Here is an 8,806-nt window from a genome sequence, read left to right as displayed (position 1 = left end):
TAATATTGGGTAGTTGAATAGGGGAGTATTACGAGGTAAAATTTAAAAATTTACAAAAAAAAATCCCTAGGTTTGCTAATTTAACTAAACACCCCAATATATAAATTTTTTGTAAAATGACAAAACTCCCCCACCCACCCACAGTGCCAGATTCCAACCACCACTGCGGGAATCTGGCCGGAAAATGGCGTTATGATGTAGACCGGTCGGATCTGGCAGGTACAGCGTCGATATGACCTTTTCTCACCAGATCTACAGCCAGATCTGGCCGTCAGCGATGGCCAAATATATGGCTGTCGTTCTTGGTCAACGACGACCAGATCGGTGAATTACCGGCCATTTTTGGTCGTTTATAGGCCTTTATGATAGATTCCGACTACTGTCGACGGTGCTTGCCGGAATCTGGCAAGTATGGGTGGGTGGGGGTGTTTTCATTAATTTTTAAACTTTTTTAGGGGTATTTAATGAAATTAATAAACTTAAGGGGTCTAAAAGTAATTAAAAAATATATCAATATTTCTCAAATAACAAAACAAACAATATTTTAGGAATAGGATTGGGAATATGGGTAGAAATAATGTGCCAAATGGAGCCTAAATTATCTTGAAGATTACTGGGAATGTTTAGGAAAATATGTTTGGTTGGTTGGAATAAATTGGAGGGTATGTTATATTAAAATGTTTGGTTGGGAGGAATAAATTGATGGATATGTTATATAATTTACTAAATTACCCTCCTTTTTAAATATTAATATAATATTAATTTTCATTATTATTTTTTGAATAATTTTTTTAACCCCTTACATTTGATTTAGCTAAAACACCCCAGCAACAAAAAAAAATTTAAAAATTAACAAAAAACACCCTCACCAACCCCAAGCCATTGCTAGTGGTCTGCCATCACCGCCGACAGCAGCGAAAGTGGAGATCTGATCGTGAAAGGCCAAGTATTTGGCTGTGAAATGACGATCATTTCACAACCAAATATCTAGCCTTTCATGGTCAAATTTATGGTTGTTTCACAGTCAAAGATATGGCCATGAAAGGCCAGATCTAGCTGTTTCTAGCCATGAATCTGAAACAGTCTTATCGATGCATGGTTGACCAGATATGGTTGATCGTGCGTCATTCCATCGCCACTAACTATAGTTGTCGGTGGTGGCCAGATCCAACCACCACCCTTGGGTAATTTTTTAAATTTTGTAGGTATTTATGTCTTAAAAACTTTGTATATAAGGATAAAATAGTCAGTTGGTGTTTTTGTAAATTGTTTTTAAAACAAGGGCATTATTGTCTTAAAATTTTATTAATAGGGGATAAACTTGTAATAAAAAATAAGATTACCAAGTAATCTTAAAATACATAACAAAATTGGTATTGGAAGATTACCGGAATCTTATATTACTTGACAACTAAACGTGGTAATCAAGTAATATAAGATGATATTACCTTAGTAATCTCAAATAACTCCTAACCAAACACACCCTTAAAGGTAGTTTATGATACTCTCTTGATAGCTTATAACTTTTAGCATAATATTTATATTAAACCGAGGTGTACTTGTTAAGTTGAGTGATGTTTCATTGATAAAAGAACAAAATCTTACGTGAAATTTGCAGATAACATTATGTTACATGTGTATTTATTATTAATAAACATACTTTACTAAAATAATAGAGACACAAAGAAGATAAGTACTCATAAAATGGATAGAATGACCAACGTCACTATAAAAGAGGTGTAGATGGTGATCAATTAATCTAGTAATTAACCCTAAGGGATTGGCCTGACGGTCAAAAAGGTTTGCTCTATTCCTTAAGTTTCTGGGTTCAAACAGTCGGATCACCTACCATAATAATATTATGGCTTACCTAGTTCTTTGGGTTTATAGGGCGTTCAATGGACCGCAGGAATTAGTTGAAGTGTGCACAAGCTGGCCTGGACACACAAGTTACCCCCCCCCCCACCCCCCCCCCCCCCCCCCCCCACCCCCCCCCCCCCCCCCCCCCCCCCAAAAAAAAAAAATTAATTCAAAATTTAGATCCTACCTCCACGAAAAACAATATATAATTAAAACCAGTCATTATCTCCAAATTTTTTTTAATTGCTCTTCTAAATACACACCCTAGCAGCCATCTAAACCGTTATCCCTCCACGCAACTACTATAGTGATTGTCTAATTCAGAGCATTGGTATAAGAAACTATATTATTAAATTTAAAACATCCATCTCTCCATGTCATTATGTAAATAATTGTGACTTAATATGTCCATAGTTGCGAATCCATATTGTAAATAGTTACAATTTAGACCAAAAATAAAAATTATGAAAATGTGTATACTATGAAGGTGTGTAGAATCTTTTATGATAATTAATAGAAAATGATACAAATAAACTAATTTATATAAAGTGATGTGGCAACTTTTTTTATCACATCATTCACCTTCATATATCATTAATTTACCAATGCAAATGGGCATGTGGGACCTATATAAGTAGCGGAACCTATTTTACGAGCTCACCAATAACAAGCTGCCACGTCGGAGGTTGCGAGAGAAGGTTGTGGACCTAGCATTACTCCATTCAATAATGCTAGGTCTGAAACCTTCTCTCACAACCTTCGATGTGGTAGCTTGTCATTGATTAGCTAGTCAATGGGCAAATGGAACCCATACAAACAGACGGGGCCTATTTTACGAGTTAACCAATGACGAGTTGCCATGTCGGAGGTTGTGAGATTGGGTTGTGGACCTAGCATTACTCCATTCAATAATGCTAGGTCCACAACCTTCTCTCACAACCCCTAACGTGGTAGCTCATCATTGATTAGCTCGCAAATGGGTAAGCAAGACCCATTTTGCAAGTTGACCAATGATGAGTTGCCACCTCGAAGGTTGTGAGATTGGGTTGTGGACCTATCATTACTCCATTCAATAATTCTAGATCCATTACCTTCTCTTACAACCTTCGACGTGGCAGCTTGTCATTAATTAGCTTGTAAATGGGCAGGTGGCACCCATTTTGCAAGCTAACTAGTGACGAGCTGCCACGTCGAAGGTTGTGAGATTGGGTTGTGAACCTAGCATTATTTAATAGCATTACTTCATAAAATAATGCTACATTCACAACCTTCTCTCACAACCCTTGACGTGGCAGCTCATTATTGATTAGCTCGTAAATGAGCAGGCTGGACCCATACAAGTAGGCAAGACCCATTTTGCTAGTTAACCAGTGATGAGCTACCACGTTAGAGGTTGTGAGAGAAGGTTGTGAGATTGGGTTGTAGACCTAGCATTACTCCATTCAATAATGCTAGTTCCACAACCTTCTCTCGCAACCCCCGATGTGGCAGTTCATCATTGATTGCTCGCAAATGGGTAGGCAGGACCCATTTTGCAAGCTAATTAATACAAGCTGCCATGTCCAAGGTTATGAGAGGAGATTGTGAGATTAGGTTCTGGACTTAGCATTAAGTCATATTATAATATATCAGATTGTATGAGTTAATTTTTATAACAAGTTTATATATCTTATTGCAGTCTAAAACAACCCTCATCACTTCTAATTGTTTGTTAATTACTTCGTTATCTCAAAGATGGAAAATTGTTTTGTCATCATTGTCTTCGTCTGCGTTGCAGCTTTCATCAAATCCCTCTTTAACATTCGCAATCCTAACCCCAGACTTCCTCCAGCCCCTTTACTTTTCCCATCATAGGCAAGTTTCTATTGCATTGCAAATCTCCACTAGAGCTTCACTATTTCATCCGAACCCTTCAACCCAAATATGGCTCCATGATCACTCTCCACATCAACTTTAGTCCCACAATCTTCATTTTTGACCGAGCTCTAGCTCACCAAGCCTTGATCCAAAATGGCGTAGTCTTTGTTGATCGGCCTTCTCCTTCAACCATTAAAAGAAATAGAACTAGTAATCAACATAGCATCAACTCTGCTGGTTATGGCCCTACATGGCGCCTCTTACGGTGTAATCTCACCGAAGAAATTCTTGATTCGTCGCGTCTTAATTTGTACTCAAATGTGCGCAAATGGGTATTGCAAATCCTCTTTGATTGTTTCAACTCTAAGGCTAAATCCAGTGATGCTTTCCGCATTATTGATCATTTTCAATTAGCTATGTATTCCTTATTAGTTTTAATGTGCTTTGGGGACAAGCTTGAGCAGAAGATTAAAAGAAGTTAAGGATGTTCAATGTTAGGTGATTCAGAGTTTAAAACGATTTAATATACTCGATTTCTGGCCTAGACTCACAAAGATTGTGTTTTGCAAACAATATGAAGAATTCTTACGAATGCGACACCAACAAGATAAAGTATTGATGGTGCTAATAGAAGATAGAATGAAGGTGAAAGAAGAGAGATTAAGAAAGGTTAAACTTGATGTCAAAGAAGAAGTCAACGATAAGTATGTCCAAGCATATGGGTATAAGTAGTTCGATTTGCAACTCCTCGAGGAGAAGAGAGAGGTCAATGAAAAGGAAATTACGAGTTTATGCTCGGAGTTTCTGAATAATGCCACCATTACCACATTCACCACGCTTCAATGGGCGATAGCGAATTTGGTTAAGTATCCTCATATTCAAGAAAAGTTATTCACAGAGATTGAAAAGTTGTCGGAGATACGGCAAGAGAGGTCAAAGAAGATGATCTAATGAAGACACCATCTCTGGAAGTTGTGATTTTGGAAGCTTTACGACGTCATCCTCTTGTACGTTTTTTGGTGCCACATGCTATTACAAAAGACATGGTTCTGAATGGATTTTTGGTTCCAAAACTTCAATAAATTTCATGGTGGCGGATATGGGATGGGACGCAAACATATGGGAAGATCCAATGACATTTAAGCTAGAAAGGCTATTGAATAATGAAGAGTTTGACATAACAAGGAGCAGGGAGATAAAGATGATGCCATTTGGAGTTGGGAGGAGAATTTATCCTGGGATTCGTTTGGCAATGCTTCATTTAGAATATTTTATGGCGAATTTTATTTGGAACTTTGAGTGGAAGGCTTCAATTATCAGGAAACCTTCCTCCAGTGGCCAAACATGTCACCGTCTGAGCATTTCTCTCTGTTGTCTCCCACCATGACTAGCAACTACATCAAATGGATGTCCATAATGCCTTCCTCCATGGGACCTTGATGAGAAAATTTACATGGATCTTCCACCCAGTCTTGGCAACCAGAGGGCGAATCTTGTATGTAGATTGTGAAAATCCTTATATGGGTTAAAACAGGCATCACGACAGTGAAATGCAAAGTTTACAAAGGCTGTCATAGTCATTGGATTCACTCAATCCAAGCATGATTATGCTCTATTCTTGTAATACCCACATTTAGAAATATGGTAGCGATTATTCTATAGTCATAGTGAATATATTTAACTAGTTTTATAGTGGAACTCCATAAAAGTTTTGATAGGAGCAAAATTGTCATTTCATATAGAATCACGTGTTCAACTGAAAAGTGAGTATAATAAATATAATGTATTAAGCGTGCCAGCCATGAGAATGGAGTGTAGAAAGGTTATGGACAATACACAAGATGTGATGCCGAGATAAATACGTGTTAGTAAAGTAATAGAAAGAAATTAAAGAATAAGGGTAAATTGATCTTTTCAATCACAATTAGATGAAAAAGTGGTGAGTGTAAGGAAGCAAAATAATATGAAGAATATGATACAAATGAGGGTGATTAGGTAAATGACTAAAGGACATAGATGATATTTCTTAGAAAGTGCAAGGGCAAAATGGGAATATATATATAGTTGGCATCAATTGACAAAACCCTAGCCATTCTCACCCTTGGGCACGCCACCTCTCATCCATTTTCTCTCAAGCTTCTTCATCAAATTTCAAAGAGAATTCATAGGGTTTAGCATAAATTTTTGTAGATTTTCAATCGTACAGCATCCAAAGGTCCAAGAGGAAAAGAATTTTATCAAAGGAAGGTTGAATCATTAGTGTTGTGCAAATTCAAGGTAAGTAAACCTAATCTAAGCTTTAATTTGAGTAGTATATGTGTAAGTTGATTCTTGAGTGTTTGTGTATGATGTATGCTAAGAAGTATTGGTTGTTTAGATGCTTGTTTGATGGAGAATAATGTTTAGAAGTTCAGCCAAGATAAGTAGTTATGTAGATGTGATGTTTTTTGTTAAACTTTGGATGAAATTTTTAAGTGTTGATGTTGGAATTTGGAAGTGTTGAATCCGGCCAGAATTGAAGTTAAGTTTGGTGAGTTTTCGCTCCATTTTTGGTGGATTTGGAGAGATGTGGAAGTGTGGCCAGCCAAGTATTTGCATGTGCATGTGAATTGTTTGATGAAAATTCAAAGAGAAATGCATGCATGAGTTTGTTAAATCTTGTTGAAGAAATTGTTTGATAAAGGAAAGAATTGGAGTTGAAAGGTTATGTTAGGCTTAACCAAGTATAAGTTTTAGTATTCAAGAGTGCATTTTGTTATGCCAAAATTTAGAATAACACTTGGTTATGTTAGTTCAATGAAAGGAATGGCTTTTAGTGCATAGTTCAAGTTGCTTGAACTTGTAGCATTAGTTTGAATAGCATATTGTATTTAGTCATTGAATTATGAGTTTTGAAACTTATGACTTTAGAAAAATGATGGCAAGAATTGCATATTAAATTGTTGCAACATTGTAGTATTGATGATAGTAAAAGATGGGTGATTATATTATAATATTACAATATGCCACAATAAATTGTCAAGCTTGTATGCTTGAAATTAGAAAGATCATTCAAAGAATGGCTTAGCCAAATAAGTATACTGTTGTTTCTTGTTTTGAGATTAGTTATAAATAATATGTAATAATTGATTTTATTGTATAAAGAATAGAAAAGCTTTCCCAAGTATAAATATCAAAGAAACATCAAAGAAATAAAAATTTAGTTTATGTATTAAATACATGACCATTTTAGAAATTGATTGGTATGAGTATAGTTTTCATGCCTTATTATATATTACAAGCTATAGGATTGTGCTAGAAGGTCTTGAGAATATGTTGTATTGGCCAAAAGTTTAGTTAAGAATGTTAAAAAGAAATTAGAATTTAGCCAAAGTATATATGTTGTGCCATATGTTAGATTGAATTTACAATGATTAATATGGCAATATAGATTAATGTATAGAATGTAGCCAAAAGAAAAGAAGAAAGAAGGGCATGTATAATTATAGAATTGCGTATGTACACACGATGCATAGAATTCAAAAATAAAGAATAAAATAGAAAATTTTTAATTTAAGCGTGTTGCTAGAATAGAACTTTGGGCCTTCCAGAAAAGTATAGAAATAAAAGCCTTAGAATTAATAGAATACATGCTAGAGTTAGACACGTATTTTGGGATCATGCATAGACAACATATAAATGCATGACATACATAACATATATTTCAGAAATTTTAAAATTATTAGAAAATGTCTAGCTAGTTATTTTTCCGATTTACAAAGCATGTTTTCATAGGGTTGTTGCGTTGGGGAACCTATGAGCATTCACTGCGTTAGCTAGTGGCGACAGAGATGCAGAGGTTTCCCACATGCACGCCGCCATCAGTGAGCGGCCTCATAATAGAAAACAGAATTGTATAGTCCGCTAGAAGTACATGTGGATGAGGACTGTACCCAGAAAGAATTTCAGAATACGCTCACATGGCCAGGGTTCCAAATCCATGCCTCGGTCTAGTCTGATCGGCAAACCAGAACAGAATACAGAAAGAATTTCAGAAAGAAAGAAAATAGAATCAGAAATAGAATATAGAAAGAAAGACAAATAGAATAAGAAATAGAAAACAAAAAGAATTTCAAAAAGAAAAGAAAAAAATTAGAAAAGAATTTTCAGAAAGAATACAAACATGATCATTTGCATATGCATCAGACATTTTATGTGCATTGCATCTCATGCATTTATGCATAGATTAAATAGTTTATTTTATTATTGCATGTTTGACTAGCCAAGTAAAGTAAATAGAAGGCCATGAGAATAGAGAAGAAAAGAAAATAGCAGCCGATGAAAACAAAAGCCTACGAGAATAGAAAAGAAATTAGAGATATACAAGAAAAGAACATAAATTAGATACATGCTAGAAAAGAACAGAAATTAGAAACATGACAAATAGCAAGGAAACTTGTGATTTGTTGAGTAGAGAAAGAATCAGAAAGTTATAATCTAGTAGAGAAGAGAAATAAAATGATAAAGAATAGCACAGCATTAGAAGGATTTAGAAAGATTTGAGAAAAATAGAAGACTGCTAAGTAGTACACCTGAGAATAAAGAGAGAAAGCAAGCAGAAATTTAGAAATAGTACAGTGAAAATAGGGACAGCAGAGTAAGAGCATAGTTAGATTTGGTTTACTTACTGAGCATTTATAGCTCACCCCGTTGCTTTCTTTATTTTGCAGGTATTAGATTATAGTGGTTGGGAGACGTCAAGCTGGCGAGAGGATTACACGCACTGTCTCAGTGAAGAATTTTAATGTGGATTGATATATATGAGAAATAGTCATCGTGTAAGAGTATGTTATAACTGGATTAAGGATAAAAATTTTAGACGAACACTTTTTTTTAAGCTAGCAATTCTCTAGATTCTCTCTATAAGATACTCAGTGAATACTTGCCTAGTGAGATATTACAATTCTCTAGGCATTAGGGTGAGTCCTTCCTTAGTCTTATAGTCTATGTTGATGCTATTCTCATTACAAGAAACAATGAGAATGTAATCAAACAATTAAAGGAGTATCTATATAAGGCATTCCATATCAAAGACTTAGGGGCACCCAAG

General features: G+C 35.4%; 1 pseudogene; it reads left to right on the top strand.

The window, feature by feature from the left end:
* The first annotated feature begins 3,594 nt into the window (after positions 1 to 3,594).
* Positions 3,595 to 5,104, top strand: LOC116145056 (annotated as a pseudogene).
* The last annotated feature ends 3,702 nt before the right edge of the window (positions 5,105 to 8,806 follow it).

The sequence above is a fragment of the Pistacia vera genome, unplaced genomic scaffold (assembly GCF_008641045.1).
Source record: "Pistacia vera cultivar Batoury unplaced genomic scaffold, PisVer_v2 Contig46, whole genome shotgun sequence".
Classification (NCBI taxonomy): domain Eukaryota; kingdom Viridiplantae; phylum Streptophyta; class Magnoliopsida; order Sapindales; family Anacardiaceae; genus Pistacia; species Pistacia vera.
The sequence above is the reverse complement of the archived record's forward strand: the minus strand, read 5'-3'. Positions and strand labels throughout refer to the sequence as shown.